Source organism: Scyliorhinus torazame, chromosome 10, assembly GCF_047496885.1.
Source record: "Scyliorhinus torazame isolate Kashiwa2021f chromosome 10, sScyTor2.1, whole genome shotgun sequence".
NCBI lineage: Eukaryota > Metazoa > Chordata > Chondrichthyes > Carcharhiniformes > Scyliorhinidae > Scyliorhinus > Scyliorhinus torazame.
The window spans coordinates 183,941,960-183,959,719 of NC_092716.1; positions in this window are offsets into that span (position 1 = coordinate 183,941,960).

A 17,760-nucleotide genomic window follows, 5' to 3' on the forward strand; every position below is an offset into this window, starting at 1 on the left:
CGCCCACCACCCACTCCCCGCCCACCACCAACCACTCTCACTCCGCCCATCACCAATCACACTCACCCCGCCCACCACCAATCACACTCACCCCGCCCACCACCAACCACACTCACCCCACCCACCACCAACCACTCTCACCCCGTCCACCACCCAACACCCACTCCCCGCCCACCACCAACCACACTCACCCACCCACCACCCACTCGCCGCCCACCACCAACCACACTCACCCCGCCCACCACCAACCACCCTCACCCCGCCCACCACCAACCACACTCACCCCGCCCATCACCAACCACACTCACCCCGCCCATCACCAACCACACTCACCCCGCCCATCAACAACCACACTCACCCCGCCCATCACCAACCACACTCACCCCGCCCATCACCAACCACTCTCACTCCGCCCCTCACCAACCACACTCACCCCGCCCACCACCAACCACACTCACCCCGCCCATCACCAACCACACTCACCCGCCCACTCGCCGCCGACCACCAACCACACTCACCCCACCCACCACCAACCACTCTCACCCCGCCCGCCACCCTCACCCCGCCCACCACCCAACATCCACTCACCTGCCCACCACCAACCACACTCACCCTGCCCACCACCCACTCGCCGCCCACCACCAACCACACTCACCCGCCCACCACCAACCACACTCACCCCGCCCACCACCAACCACTCTCACCCCGCCCGCCACCCTCACCCCGCCCACCACCCAACCCCCACTCCCCGCCACCACCAACCACACTCACCCGCCCATCACCAACCACACTCACCCCGCCCACCACCAACCACACTCACCCGCCCACCACCCACTCGCCCCCCACCACCAACCACACTCACCCGCCCACCACCCACTCCCCGCCCACCACCAACCACACTCACCCGCCCACCACCAACCACCCTCACCCTGCCCACCACCAACCACACTCACCCTGCCCACCACCAACCACACTCACCCGCCCACCACCCACTCGCCCCCCACCATCAACCACACTCACCCGCCCACCACCCACTCCCCGCCCACCACCAACCATTCTCACTCCGCCCATCACCAATCACACTCACCCCGCCCACCACCAAACACACTCACCCGCCCACCACCCACTCGCCGCCCACCACCAACCACACTCACCCGCCCACCACCAACCACACTCACCCCACCCACCACCAACCACTCTCACCCCGCCCACCACCCAACACCCACTCCCCGCCCACCACCAAACACACTCACCCGCCCACCACCCACTCGCCGCCCACCACCAACCACACTCACCCCGCCCACCACCAACCACTCTCACCCCGCCCACCACCCAACACCCACTCCCTGCCCACCACCAACCACACTCACCCCATCCATCACCAACCACACTCACCCCGCCCACCACCAACCACACTCACCCCGCCCACCACCAACTACACTCACCCCGCCCACCACCGACCACTCTCACCCCGCCCACCACCAACCACACTCACCCCACCCATCACCAACCACACTCACCCCGCCCACCACCAACCACACTCACCCCGCCCACCACCAACCACACTCACCCCGCCCACCACCGACCACCCTCACCCCGCCCACCACCAACCACACTCATCCCGCCCACCACCAACCACACTCACCCCGCCCACCACCAACCACACTCACCCCGCCCACCACCGATCACCCTCACCCCGCCCACCACCCACCACTCTCACCCCGCCCACCACCCAACACCCACTCCACGCCCACCACCAACCACACTCACCCCGCCCACCACCCAACACCCACTCCCCGCCCATCACCAACCACACTCACCCCGCCCATCACCAACCACACTCACCCCGCCCACCACCAACCACACTCACCCGCCCACCACCAACCACACTCACCCCGCCCGCCACCCAACACCCACTCGCCGCCAATCACCAACCACACTCACCCCGCCCACCACCAACCACCTACCACCCTCACCCCACCCACCACCCACCACCCTCACCCCACCCACCACCAACCACACTCACCCCGCCCACCACCAACCACCCACCACCCTCACCCCACCCACCACCAACCACCCTCACCCTGCCCACCACCCACCACCCACCACCCACCACCCTCACCTTGCCCAACACCCACCACCCAACACCCACTCCCCGCCCATCACCAACTACCCTCACCCTGCCCACCACCCACCACCAACCACCCTCACCCCGCCCACCACCCACCACCCTCACCCTGCCCACCACCCACCACCCACCACCCTCAGCCCACCCACCACCCTTACCCCACCCACCACCCTCACCCTGCCCACCACCCACCACCCTCACCCTGCCCACCACCAACCACCTTCACCCTGCCCACTACCAGGGTGACCTCGGGGGCGGGAGGGGGGGGCACACTCACCTGAGCTCGACCTTCGATCATCCCTCACACGCACACTGGCGCTCACCTCACACCCCACCCCCACACGCATCGGACAGAGCACAGAGGCAGCTTCTGTCGGTGTAAAAGGAACTTTAATTACAAACTGTCCATACACGTGCCCTAGCCCCTATATCTGGACTGTGCCCTGCACCAATGCCAACTTACATGGTGTCTAATTTTCTGGCCTTGCGGGCCCTATGACTACGTCGAGGTGGTTCCCCAGATGGTACAGCAGAACTGGAGGCGGACTCCTGTGATTCCTGCCCTGTGACTAGGGTCCCCTTCGGCAGCCATTTCTTGGGGTAGCCCAGCTTGGATGGGCCAGGCTGCACCTCGGGCGACCGGGATAGCGTGCTGCCAGCCTGTTCTGCCCGTTGCCCACCAGGTGCACCTGGGAGGGAAGGGGGGGAGTCCGAGGCGTCGCGGTGTTCCGGAACTTCCCCTGCAGGGGGACACGGAACAGTCCCCAGCACCTCCTCCTCCCTCGGGGTGCCCGATGGCTCCTGGGGCTCTCCATGGGTCAGGGGGTGCGAATGGATCCAGCACCCGAGGCACCCCGGCACCTGGCGCTGCCAGTCCTGGAGGCCTGCCCTGGTATCAACAAGGGTCTGCAAGTTTGCAGCTGTGGAGCTCAGAGAATTGTCCATCCCTGTCTGTGTCTGGGTGACGTCGGCCAGCACCTGGGCAATGGCGCCGATGCCCTCAGCGATGGCCTGCTGGGACTGGGTCATGGCCTGCTGGGACTGGGGCATGGCCTGCTGGGACTGGGCCATGGCCTGCTGGGACTGGGGCATGGCCTGCTGGGACTGGGGCATGGCCTGCTGGGACTGGGCCATGGCCTGCTGGGACTGGGGCATGGCCTGCTGGGACTGGGCCACGGCCTGCTGGGACTGGGGCATGGCCTGCTGGGACTGGGGCATGGCCTGCTGCGACTGGGCCATGGCCTGCTGGGACTGGGGCATGGCCTGCTGGGACTGGGCCATGGCCTGCTGGGACTGGGGCATGGCCTGCTGGGACTGGGTCATGGCCTGCTGAGAGCGGGTCACGGGGTTGAGCGCCGCTACGATCTGCAGCTGGCTCTGGCTCATGGCTTCCTGTGAGAGAGCACCCATGTCCTGGGCCACGGACGCCGCTTGTACGGAAAGCCCCAGGCCTTGCATACTGCTACCCATGTCCGACACCGTCGCAACCATTGCCTCCACCGCAATCATGCGTACCACCCAGGCCGAAACCGCACGGGTGGCGTCCGCAGTGGGTGGAGGGAATGGGGGCGACGGTGTCGGATATGGGTCAGAATGTGCAAGGCCTGGGGCATTCTGTGCAGGCGGGAGCTGAAGCCCAGGACAGGGCTGCTCTCTCACAGGCAGCCATGTGCGAGAACCACCTGGAGATTGCAGCAGCGCCCCTCAGTGTGGCCCAGTCACAGCAGGCCATTGCTGAGAGCGCCGGCAACATTGCCCAGGTGCAGGCCGGTGTGGCACAGACACAGAGGGAGGTGACCCAGTCCCAGAGGGCCTGTCCCAGTCCCAGAAGGATATGGCCCACTCACTGGCTGATTTGGCCCACACCCTGACGGACGCGGCCCACACCCTGAGGGACGCGGCCCACTCACTGGTTGATGTGGCACAGACCCTCAGGGTGGTGGCACAGTGGCAGAGTGATGTGGTGCAGTCCCACAGGGAGATTGGCCACTCCCTGTGCTCCATGGCTGCGCAGGAGCAGACCCTTGTCGAGACCACAGCGGGCCTCCAGGACTGGCAGCGCCAGGTGTCGGGGGGCCTCAGGGGATGGCTCCTCTCACACCCCCGTCCCATGGAGTAGCCCAGGGGGCCATCCGGCACCCTGAGGTAGGAGGAGGTGTTGGGGGCCGTGCCGGTGGCTTCCGCAGGGGAGGTGCCGGAACAGTGCAGCACCTTGGACTACCCACCCCCCCCCCACCTGTCTCTGGTGCATCTGGTGGGCAGCGGGCAGAACAGGGCAGCACCACGCCACCAGGGTCGCCCGGGGAGCATCGGGCCCAGTGCCGCCCCAGGAGACGTGTGCCAACAGGGACCCTCGTCGCAGTGCAGGAGTCACAGCAGTCCACCTCCACTCCTATTGTATCGCTTGGGGAACCACCTAGGCATAGTGTTAGGGCCCGTAAGGCCAGAAAGTTACACACCAGTTAAGCTGGCACGGATGCAGGGCACAGTCTAGTTTTAGGGGCTAGAGCAAAGACTGTATATACCTCGTCACATTAAACACCTGTTAACACAGTTGAAACCTGCCTCTGTGCTCTGTCTGATGGGTGTGGTGGTGGGGCGGTCAGTGCTGGCCAGTGGGAGTGGGGGGTGAAGGACGAGTGAGGCCCAGTGGGTGGACCATGTAACCACCGCCCCCGCCCCGACCGTCCCCAGCAACCCCTCCCCAGTGAATCGAAAGGACCGTGTGATCGACTGGCCAGCTCGCATTCAGGGATCACCCAGGTGGAAGGTGCTGCTGTGGGCATGACTCAGACATTGTCAAACAGTGTGGAGCATGGAGCTCATCGCAGAGTAGGCCGTCATCATCCTCCATCCCATGGACAAGACCCGCTGTCACTGGCGACCCAGTGCCCCCAGCTCACAGTGCCGCAGGTATGCATTTCGGAGGGGGTGTGCATGAGGGTGGTTTGGTGGTGTGGGACGTGAGGTGGGGTGGTATGATGCTGTCCGTGCCCCTGGCCAGTGACCCCCCTCTCCCCTAGTCGGTAAACCGTGTTGCGACGAGTGTGTCCTGTGAGCGCTGGCCCTTGGTAGACGTTTAGCTGCTGTTGTATAAAGAGCCAAAGGTTCTGCTCCTTTTCACAAACACCTTTAGTTTACTTCAACAGACGCTGCACAAAACTCTCTCATCACATCACCTGACCAAAGGCCACCTGAAGCCCTTTACATATCAGTGTCCATTATTGGATACTTAACATAAATGAGACAGCTAATTGGAATGTCTCTTAACCAATACTTAACAGTCTCCACTTCCTTGGAGACAAAAAAATAATTCGGTGAAAACAAAATTACAAGAAACTCAAAAACACACAAGCAATTTCCCCCCCCCCCCTTTTTTTCATTTTTTTTTGGAAGAACAAAATAAACAGTCACAGAAACAGACGCCCTTCATTAACAATATCCAAAAGTTTCTGTGAGCTAGCCCCTCTTTTTGTAAAACAGTCTGACAATTGATAGCTACTGTCGATCCATTTAATTTTTACTATTTCTCCTCTGTCCAACATCTGCTTCAAATTTACCATTTCGATCCTTAACCTTTTTTCATTGACACTTTTTGTACAGTGCACATTTTCCCACAGGGATTTATTGTCAATGTGACAGTCAATAGGTATATTACCCAAATCCCCTAATCCCAAAATTTCTGTCAATATCTGAGATATATAAAAGGCCATATCCACCGCCTCTACAAGGCTTAACGTCTCAGCAGCCAAAGTGCTTTTGACTACGCTCCTTATTTTCTTTGTTTCCCACACAAGAGAGCAACATTTACCTTTGTTCCCCAAAAGGAAACTTATAAAACATTCCTGCGCTTGAAACCCCATCACATAAACTTGCATAGGACGCATCACTATAAACTATGAGTTTCAAGGGCCTACGGTCACCTAAAACCGGGAACCTCAAAACACACTCCTGCATTTTTAGTTTGACCAATGCTTTATTTGCTCCTATTATGTCTTCCACTTTGGGATCATTCATTTTTGTACTCAACTCTGAGACATCAAAATTCATGTCCAGTCGAGTCTGTCGACCTAACCAATTCAGTTGCCCAATTAAACTTTGCAGTTGCTCTTTTTCCATCTTTGAAAGCATTGCGTCTTTTTGTGAAACCCAGCCATGACTAATTGCTATTGTGCTGATGCTTTCCAAATAAGATTGCTGACGTAAAGTTGCCCCAAACTTAGTCTGTCCGATGTCCAGTCCAATATATTTAAATGCACCAGAAGCCTGAATTCCAACCATGAATTCTTTCCTCAAAGCAGAGATTACAATAGTTTCAAAATCACTTGTCCCACCCCACAACAAATCATCGACAGCATCATAAAGATGCCAGAAAGATTTCCTTTCTCGTGCCAGTAAAACATTGGCGGATCTGTTTTCAACTGGCAACAGCCTAACTTTAACAAAACTGACCTTACCGAAAAATACCAGACTCTAGACGCATCATTTAATCTATGTACACATTTGTTCAACTTCCAGAGTACCCTTTCTCTGTTAGCTGCCTCTTTAGGAGGACGGAGAAAAATGACTCTCTGGAGCTGATGCCCCTGTAAAAAGGCAGCTTTTATATGTATATATTTGCATTCCCATGCCTTTGTGGCTAATAGAGCCAAGAAGATCTTTAAAATAACCTTTCCTGCCGTAGGTGAATCTACCCTTAAATCCTGATCTTCTAAGTTTTCTTCAAATCCCCTTGCCACAAGCCTGGCCTTTGCCTTATAAGTTCCACCTGGAAGAACCTTTTCCATGCAAATCCATCTGTGGGATAGAGCTCTTTGTCCCCTATCCGGTATTTCCGTGTATACCCCAAATTCACTCCAAATATGCAGTTCTTGCTGTTTGGCATAGAACAAAGGACAAAGAAAAGTACAGCACAGGAACAGGCCCTTCGGCCCTCCAAACCTGTGTCGACCATGCTGCCCATCTAAACTAAAATCTTCTGCACTTCCGGGGTACGTATTCCTCTATTTCCATCCTATTCATGTATTTGTCAAGATGCCCCTTAAACGTCACTATCGTCCTTGCTTGCACCACCTCCTCTGGCAGCGAGCTCCAGGCACCCACTACCCTCTGTGTAAAAAACTTGCCTCGTACATCTCCTCTAAACCTTTCCCCTCGCACCTTAAACCTATGCCCCCTAGTAATTGACCCCTCTACCCTGGGGAAAAGCCTCTGACTATCCACTCTGTCTATGCTCCTCATAATTTTGTAGACCTCTATCAGGTCGCCCCTCAACCTTCGTCGTTCCAGTGAGAACAAACCGAGTTTATTCAACCTCTCCTCATTGCATCTTTGATAACTTTTTCATCTAATTTATTGGAAGCCACCAAGATCTCACGTACATGTGGGCTTCTACTCCTATTTGTATTCGTAGTCTTACTCATGTTCCGAGACCTTGATAAACTACGTCCCCTCTCCCGCCTGGTATCTCGTTCTGTACTGCTACTGCTTGATCTTTCCCTTCTGCTGTGGGATGTTCTTTCAATAGTTCTTGACCTTTTCCTGAGGACCTGTTCACTATCCGATGTACTATATGAACTGGCACTGCGTTTCTGTGCCCTCCATTTTTGAACTTTGTGTTCCCAATCCATTGTCTTGACTCCCTCCCCTGAATGCTGTACATCAACCAATGTTTATACTTTCCAGTAGCCTTCCCTGCTCTACTAATAACAGTTGCATCCTTCCATTGACTAGACCCTTCAGGCAAGTATGTCACTTTTGTACCAACTTTTGACAGTTGGTACCATTTTCAAAAAAATGGCCTGTTCTAATTCATCAGAAGTGTTGTGGTCCTCTACAGAAACCCTGTCTATATCAATTAACTGGTCCACATAGTTCGGTAACACGTGCATACCAGATCACCCTGGTACTTCTTCATGTCTGTCTGCTCTGTCTAAATTTGAAAATTTGTAATCTGTACCCATTATCCTTGATGAATGTACCCTAACAGTTTGATTGCCATGTTGCAAAATAATTGTTTTGCCATCTATGCCTATGATCTTCCCTGGGCCTTTCCATTCATTAAAATTGTCTCTCTTATAGTATACCATGCCTCCTTGCTGAAAAATAGTATTTGATGGCCGTACATTATGCCTTAAAGCTCTGCGAATTCTTTCAGAGACTTCTGCTTCCAAAAAAACGTTTCTACTGCTATGTAATGCATTTAAATGCTCAGCAAAGGCAGAGCTAATTGTAGTCCCTTCCCAAGCTGGAGGCTGGTCATCCAAAATGGACGGAATTTGAGGATTTCTACCAAACACTAATTGATAAGGACTATAGCCCCCAACCATCTGCAATGAATTCTTTGCGATGTAACCATCTGAGATGGCCACCTGCAAAAATGATGAGAATTATGGCCAGGTTTGGGACACAGACAAGCTGCAGCTTGTATCTTTGCAAATGGCAGCCCAGAAGTATGCAGGAATTCACACCTGCAAATGGGCCATTCCAGGCGATTAAAATAACAATGGGACCATCAGGTCCATTGCATCATCTTCCAGACTAGGCGGAACCTGCTCGGATTGGCCACTGATGCCCACCCCAAAAGTGATGTGGCAGCCCCTGATTGGATGTGACCAATCAGAGGGTGGAGCCCTGAGGAATTGATTGACAGTGACCCAGAAACTGCCCACAAAAAGGGGCGGGGAAAACTCAAGCCAGTTAAAAAGACAATGCAGCCATGATTTCTGTCTTTCTTGGACCTGGCCTCTGCCAACCCAAGTGCAGCATAACGACCAGACAGACAAGTTCAAGATCAACGATCGCTACCAGGCGGATGAGCCCAGCAGAAACAGAGCCACTTCTTCCACCCAGCCACGCAAGATCCGGACAAAGGCCTTGTCCATCTGCCTAGAACTGGCTGCCCTGAAGTTAAGTATAGGTTATTGTAGTTGTTAGGTGTAGTTTAACTTGTAGTATTTTGTGTTGCATGTCGAAGTAATCCTGGTGTGTAAATAAACCATCTTTGAACTTGAACTGACTAACTGATTGTGTGGTCCTTTGATCCTTGTGGTGGTATCATTTGATACCTGGCGACTCTAAAGAGCATCATTATTAATTGGCAACATTACTCCGGTGCCGATTGGCAACATTATTGGTGACTCTGGTGGGATTGGCAACATTATTGGCGACATCTGACGGGACTCGAATTAGAAGTGATTTTGTCACTCCGAGAGAACCCACAAACTTTGAAATCCAATTGCGTGAGAGAGAAAGAACTACAAGTGCAAGCCCATATCGACCAAATCACCGAATTTCGGAAGTGTGTACTAACCTGCATGCGTACTATCAGGGATATAAGGTAAACTCGTTAGATTGTGTCAAAACTATTGAGGGAATTGTGAACCGGAAAATAGCTTACGCCATACCCGCAGTTCAGATCGCCGCCTTATCCCCCTGTCCCAGATTAACGATAGGAAACAGAGATTAACGGTAGGAAAAGAGAAGTTAGAAGCAGAGCAAAAGAAGTTAGAAGCAATGGCCAAAAAAGCGATGGAACGTTTAATGAACCCGCAGGAACCTAAGGTCACAGCGACCAACAGAGCAGAGCAGTGCCCCATATTGGAAGAAGAGTTGAGGAAGTATTTAAAGGGGAAAGGATGGCCCCTTTGGTCTGATTTTTGTTCAAATGAAGAGTCAGGTCCAGGAAGCATAGGACAAACTTGGTGGGACAACCTAACCGAGGTGCATAAGAAAAATGTAGCAAAAGTGCGAAAGCCGATGGTAATAGTGTCCTGTTTGGCACAGTTGCAAGGCACAGAGGAGGTCGTGAGGACACTCCGCAGGCAGCTAGTTGAGAAAGAAGAGAAGAATGAGGGAAACAATAGTGAAAGTGAAAAGATTAATGAGCAACTCCGGGAACAGTTGGCAGCTAAAGATAAAGAGATGGCTGATGTCAAACGGGCACACCAATCTTGTTTAGTTCACCTTAGCAGCTTTCAGACCCAGTACGATAAAGCCTACCAAGATACACTGCGCGCAGTCTTGGTACGAGAAGAGACAGAACAGCAGGTAGCACAGTTAACGAGTCAATGCACGGATTTAAAGGCAGCTTTACGAGCGCTCCATAGCTCCACTACAGAACAAAGTCAGAGCACAGTAGACCACGTGAAATGTAGACAATAAATAGAGAAGTTGCAGTCACTGTTTTCAGTGCAAAATGGATTTAGATATACCTTTGAACAAAATTTAGATGAGTAACGTGCCCCCAATTGGCAAGAACTAAATGAAACCGCCCAGAGATATGTGGAGGATACGGAAAATCACAATAGAGCCACCCCAAGCCACGAAAAGGAAAGTACCCGCACCACCGACTGCACAGGCAGCACACACCCCCATGAATCCGGTCACCACACAGCGCAAGTCATCGGATCGGGAGGAGCCCGATTGCGTTTACACCACCCCATTATCCATCACCCAATTGAGAGATGCATGCGCTAAAATTGATCCATTCGAACCCACCGCAGACCGCATAATTTCTTTGCGAGATTACGCCAGCAAAAGGTTATGTACGGTCTAGACGAAAGGGAGGAAGTTAAACTTATAGTAATGAGCCTTGACCAGTCCGTCAGCTCAGCTTTACCAGACCCCCAGAATGTAGGAGGAGGAACCCTACAGGAGATGAAAATGGCCATTTTAGAGGCGATCAGGTACAACAAGGGAGACCCCGTAGAAGGTTTGAACCGTTGTAGGCAAAAAAAGGGAGATCATCCGACCGCATTTGCAGGTCACCTTTGGATCCATTTTAAAGCAATATTAGCGGATTTGAACCGAACACACTTAGATAATGACGACACAACTAAATGGTCCCGCACTTTAGTCCCCCACGCCACAGAAGCAGGTCAAAAGGCTTGTGTAAATTACGACCCCGCAGACTCCACACACAATGAAGTTTGGGTTTTAAAGCGGCTCTCCAGTGCTTGGGAACAATCCCTACACAGACAGGCAGATCAGGAAGAGACAGAAGCAAATATGCACCCAGTCAGGGATAATCAGGGACCCGCATGGATAAATGAGGGTAGAGGAGAAGTCCAATATCCCAAGGAACTATACCAACGGAGCAATACACCAGAGAGCCTGCTCCACCTTACGTGCCCCGAGGGTCATGTTACAACTGTGGGCAGTCAGGACACTTCGCCCGAGATTGCAGGAGACCCCCACCACCAGCTAGACTAGCCCCCAGATATGAAAGAGAGCACCATCCACAGCAGCTACAAGGTTCCAGCTGCCCCATGCAAACTGTGAGCGCTTACCCACCACTTCTCATGGCAGGGACACCTCAGCAATGCCACTTCATTTTTGTTTCTCTCCTCCTTCATCTCTTCTTCGGTCACACTACACTGACTCCATATGCTAGTTACGCCCCAGTCCAAATGTGATTGCGGCTAACAGATATATAAAACTGGCCGCCCCGAAATTCGGCTGGTTAAGATAAGCCTCAACCTCCCATGGTTGTGATTTAAGAAAAGACTGGTCGAAGAAATTGTCCGCCCACTCACCGCATCGACCACAAGCTGCGAGAGTCTCTGTACTTTAAAAATTTGCATTTCTGAGGGCAGCACGGTGGCACAGTGCCTACGGCGCTGAGGACCCGGGTTCGAATCCCGGCCCTGGGTCACTGACCATGTGGGGTTTGCATATTCTCCCCGTGTCTGCGTGGGTTTCACCCCCCACAACCCAAAGATGTGCTGGTTAGGTGGATTGGCCACGCTAAATTGCCCATTAATTGGAAAAAATAATTGGGTACTCTAAATTTAAAAAACAAAATTGCATTTCTTGTCTCTCCAAAATGGTATTTTTTTTTAAATGAGAGAGTCACACATGTTGACGATTCTAATGGGTAATTGAAGTTAAGGACAGAAAGACAAATAAACGAGATATTAACCAAAGATAATAACAGATATTATGCTTGCACCCCCAGGAATATACGGAAAATGGAAGACAGAAGACAAGATGAAGAGAGGACTGATGACCGACATTGTGATCATCGCTGGACTCCTACAACTGCGCGCGTTACAAGCCTCTGTACCACACACCACACCAGCCCCAAACATCATCACACAACATGACACCCCGAGCCCGGACACCACACCACACATAGAGATAGACACTGAAACCCCCACTTGGTGCGAAAACATTGCCAAATGGTACCCCCTTTCATACACAGTAGAGGCCCTTCTGGTAATTGCAAGAATCTGCAGTGTCACCCCGACACTTAGACTCCGCAAATGGCGAAAAAGAGCCTCCCGCTCCCCGATATATACACTCCGAGCCCCCTTCTTTGGAATTCACCCAATTCAACAAACACTGTAATTGCTGATAAAAATAAAGACCGTATACCTCTGTAACTTTATTAGATTAAGGAGAAATCTGATGCTGCTGTTTTGAAATCTTGTATTGTACATAAGTTCTTTTTGGTATTGGCCAGCAGCATGAGAGTGGCTTAGATAGTGTTAGTTAGATATTCAATTGTGCGGAACAGTGAAATGTTTTATAGTGACCCGTTAGAAATTATGAATGTATGATGTGTTAATAAAAATGTTAGGTAAATGTTCCAAAAACATAAGACAGAGTAGTGTAGAACCTGTCCTTGACTAAGGGTAACCGGCACACCAGGGATGGAAAAGGGATCAATAGTGTGATCCACCACGCTTCGCATTCAGGATCAAGAGGACGGGATGTAGCCATCTGAGATGGCCACCTGCAAATATTAATGGGAATTATGGCCAGGTTTGGGACACAGACAAGCTGCAGCTTGTATCTTTGCAAACGGCAGCCCAGAAGTATGCAGGAATTCACACCTGCAAATGGGCCATTCAAGGCGATTAAAATAACAATGGGCCCATCAGGTCCATCGCATCATCTTCCAGACTAGGCGGCACCAAGGTCCTGCTTGGAGCCCTCCCAGGACTGGCCACTGATACTCACCCCAAAAGGGATGTGGCACCCCCGGATTGGGTGTGACCAATCAGAGGGTGGAGCCCTGAGGAATTGATTGACAGTAACCCAGAAACTGCCCACAAAAAGGGGCGGGGAAAACTCAAGCCAGTTAAAAAGACAATGCAGCCATGATTTCTGTCTCTCTTGGATCTGGCCTATGCCAACCCAAGTGCAGCATAACGACCAGACAGACAAGTTCAAGATCAACGATCGCTACCAGACGGATGAGCCCAGCAGAAACAGAGCCACTTCTTCTACACAACCACGCAAGATCCGGCCACAGAGCCGGTTGCCCTGAAGCTAAGTAGAGGTTATTGTAGTTGTTAGGTGTAGTTTAACTTGTAGTGTTTTGTGTTGCATGTCGAAGTAATCCTTGTGTGTAAATATACCATCTTTGAACTTGAACTGACTAATTGATTGTGTGGCCCTTTGAGCGATATCCGGTAAAGCCTTGTGGTGGTATCATTTGATACCTGGCGCTCTAAAGAGCATCATTATTAATTGGCAACATTACTCTGGTGCCAATTGACAACAGCATGTACCGCCCATGCTAAAGCTGAATTTAGCTTGCAGTTTGGTCTATCTGCCAAAATGTTCCGGAGCATGTTAACTATTACCGCATGGTTTCTTTCACACACACCATTACTAAATGGGCTTTCTTCAGCCGTATTCATAACTGTGATATTCACGTTTTCACACATATCCCTAAACTCATCATTAGCAAATTCCCCCCCATTGTCCGTAAGGAATTTTGCCGGTGGACCCATTCCTATCCCTATCTATTTTTCCACAAATTGATCCAAAATTACTCTCTTTTCTTTACTTCGTACAATCGTTGATTGACTAAATTTGGTTGCTAAATCTACAAAATGCAAAATAAATATATTATTGGCTTTATCCCAGATCTGAAGGTCCATGGCCACAATGTCGTTAAAATCCTTGGCCAAAGGTAGGGTTACTATCGGTCGTGCTGGTGTCCTTCTGTTCTTCCTACAAACTTCACAGCGATCACTACCCTGTTCTATCAGCTTAGTATAGTCTTCATTCCTTACTCCTGCATCATTTAATAAATTTTTCAGCCTCTGAGGAGACGGATGCGCAAATCACCCATGCAGTTTTAATACAACAAGCTTTTTAATCAGCTAAAGTCCCATTTTCAACTACTATTAACACATCCTTAACAACTGTACTTGAAATATTATTTGTCAGCAATGGAATACAATAGTATCCTGACTGTGTAAATTGTAAGTCCACCATCTTTCCAAAAACAGTTGCCTTATCCTGTTCCATATCCAGTTTCATGTGTGCTTTCTTCATCGACGGTCTGCTCAGAAGCAAAGGTATCTCACTTGATACATCATCTGTGCTAATGAAATGATTCACTCCGGCAATAGTGCAAGGGATCATCACTCTTTTCAGCGACTTCAGAGTATTATCATCCCCAAACCTGAAACTTGTGGAACTTCCAGATTCCTTAACCTTGTTACGATTTTCAGCATTCAAAGAGTCCAGGTAACATTTTAACCAGTCAATTCCACACACAGTAGATGCGCAGCCACTGTCCAATACAGCACAATTGAAGGATTCTGCAACCAACACCCTCATTACCGGCGTAAAACTGCTTGTTAATAGGACAATGCCCTTTTTCTGGTCACGATCTTTTTCCTTTTCTGACTCTTCTGTGTAATGTGTCGCTTCAAACACTCCATCATAATGTGTTGGACAGTTGAAAGCAGAATGTTATTGAGAGTCACATCGAAAACATCGATTTATCATACCCCGTGCATTTCTGGGGTTCATCTTCCTATTGTAGGTTCGAACTGGGTTTCTGCCTTCTTAATTTCCGGGTCCCGATCTCCTTCCATAGTCTTGGAACCTGTTCGTAACCATACGATTTTGCCATCCTTCTAGTAGTGTATCTTCCATATTCTGCTTTATTGCAGACTGACCTATTTGGGTCGTCAGAGCCATCGGAATAGAATGTTTCCCCAGAAACGTTTTTTAAAGCTTCTGTCATCTGATCGAATAAGATATCCTTGTCCGCAAACTGAACTCCTGTCAAAACCAGGAGCCTATCCATGTTGCTCACTCTAGCACAGTAAAGTAATTTAAAGGCCAACACAGACTGGAAATTCCAGGTTGTGTTTCTGCAGCCTTTTATATAGTCTGCCAAATTCCATTATATAGTCTTCAATGGAGAAATCCTCTATTTTCCGGAACCTATCAAAATCCGACCATGCTTCATCCACACTTAACAAGTCATCCTTTGTATAAGTCTTATACATATAACGTAATAGAGTCTCCAGACCTTCTTCTGAGTCTAACTCTTCCAATTCCAGCTCAGAAAACACTTCGCTTCGGATTTTACTGTCATAAGGTAGAGAAAGAGCCAATGCCATACCTTGTTTTCTCTTTCCCAAGGCAGTTACCTTAGTCCACATAACTACTACATTTCTCCATTGGTTGTACGATCCCCTTTCAGACAACAAGGAGGGATAGTCATATCCGGCCATCTTTATCCTAGGTTCAGCCATACATCCTTTTTTTTTCTTCTCACTCACCCCTTGGTTTGGTCTGGAAAAGCTGTATCTTTCAACCCTTCACATTTACACAGCAACCATCCTCTGCTACCATTTGTTAGACGTTTAGCTGCTGTTGTATAAAGAGTCCAAGGTTCTGCTCCTTTTCACAAACACCTTTATTTTACTTAACAGACTCTGCACAAATCTCTATCATCACATCACCTGACCCAAAGGCCATCTGAAGTCCCTTTACACATCAGTGTCAATTATTGGCTACTTAACATAAATGAGACAACTAATTGGAATGTCTCAACCCATTACTTAACAACCCTGACCCCCATGTCCCGCTCATTGTCCCCCTCCCCCTCATCCTCCTCGTCTGATGAGGCCTGCCCTCCCTCCTCATCCTCCTCCAGCACAGCGCCCCTCTGATGCGCAATGTTGTAGAGGCCACAGCAGACCACCACGATGCGGGCGACCCTCCTAGCCTCGTACTGGAGGGCCTCTCCAGAGCAGCCCAGGCACCTGAAGCGCATCTTCAGGACACCGAAGCACCTCTTGACAACACCCCTGGTCGCTGTATGGGCATCGTTGTAGTGATTCGGCGTGTCGGACTGTGGCCTCCGTACAGGCATCATCAGCCACGACTGCTACGGGTAACCCCTGTCGCCCAGCATCCAGCCCCGGAGCCAGTGGGGGTGTCCCTCGAACATGTCGGGGATCACCAAGTGCGCCTGTATGAAGGATTCACACACTGCCCGGGAATCGGGCACAGATGTGCATAATGAGCATCTGATGATCGCACACCACCTGTATGTTCATCAAATTGTACCCCTTCCTGTTTGTGAACAGCGGCCTGTTATCCGCCGGTGGCGTTAGGACGACATGCATCCCATCGATGATACCCTGGATCCTGGACATCCCGGCGACGGCAGCGAACCCCATTGCCCGGGCATCCTGATGGGCGCAGTCCACAGGGAGTGACGGCGTGGATGCACCTGTGTGACGATGCCTGGGAGATGGCGAACAGGTCCCCACGCGTGTAAAGGTTCAGCGCGACCGTCACCTTGACGGTCACTGGGAGCGGGTGTCCACCCCCCATACCAATGTGGTGCAAGGTGTGCCATCATCTGGCAGATGTGTTGCACTGTCTCCTTGCTCAACCACAGTCTCCTTCTGCATGCCCGGTCCGGAAGGTGCTCAAAGGACACGCGGTTGCGGTACACGCAGGGCCTCATCCGGCACATCCTTGGCACCTCCTCCTCCTATTAGGCGGCCGGCCCTCCACCCCGAGTGGCTGCCACCTGCCCCTCTGCAGCCTGTTTCTCTGCTGCAGCCTCCGCCTCCTCTCTGGGCGGCCTCCGCTCATGCTGCCACAGGGCTTCATGCAGGGCAGCGGCCATCGCCACAGCAGCCAGCATCGCAGGTTGATGTCCAAAAGCCATTATTTTCTGCATGGGGTGAAAGACAAACATGTTATCTTGGCGCATATACCCGTGCCCAAACAGGTACCATGGGCTACACGTGCCCCACCCACGCATGTTCCCCTCCCCCACCCCTACACTCCGGCCCCGTCAGTGCCCAAGGTCCTGGCGCCTGTCCCTGCTGCCAGAGGCACCATCGGATGGCACTGCCCTCACTGGGGGCTGCCGTGGGTGTGGGCCTCTGTGGACCCACTGGTGGCAGGCTGCCGGTTGGGTGGGGTGGTGGGGGGGGGGGGGGGGCGGGGGGGCCGGGGGGGGGTGGCCAGCAAGATGGCCACCGTAATGGCGGTCTGTGCCTGGGCACCGCCCCTGTCCTGTTGGGGTGCTCCCTTGCTGCTCGGCCTGTCACATTAGAGCACATTAGAAACACGCCGTCGGGAAATTGGCCCAGCTAAATCGCTGAGGCCCTGGAGAATTGGTTGTCAGGACCGCTAATGAAATGCCTACTGTACTTTCAGGCTGCACGGCGAGCGTCGCGATTTCATCATTTTTGGGGGGCCGGAGAATCCCGATTTGGCGTGAAAGTGGCGTCAGGCTCGATTTCGGCGTCGGAGTGTATTCTCCGCCCAATCGCGCTTTGTGACTTTGGCGTCGGCTAATGGAGGATTCAGCCCTCTGTATCTATCTGGAGCCCTGTCACTTCCAAGGA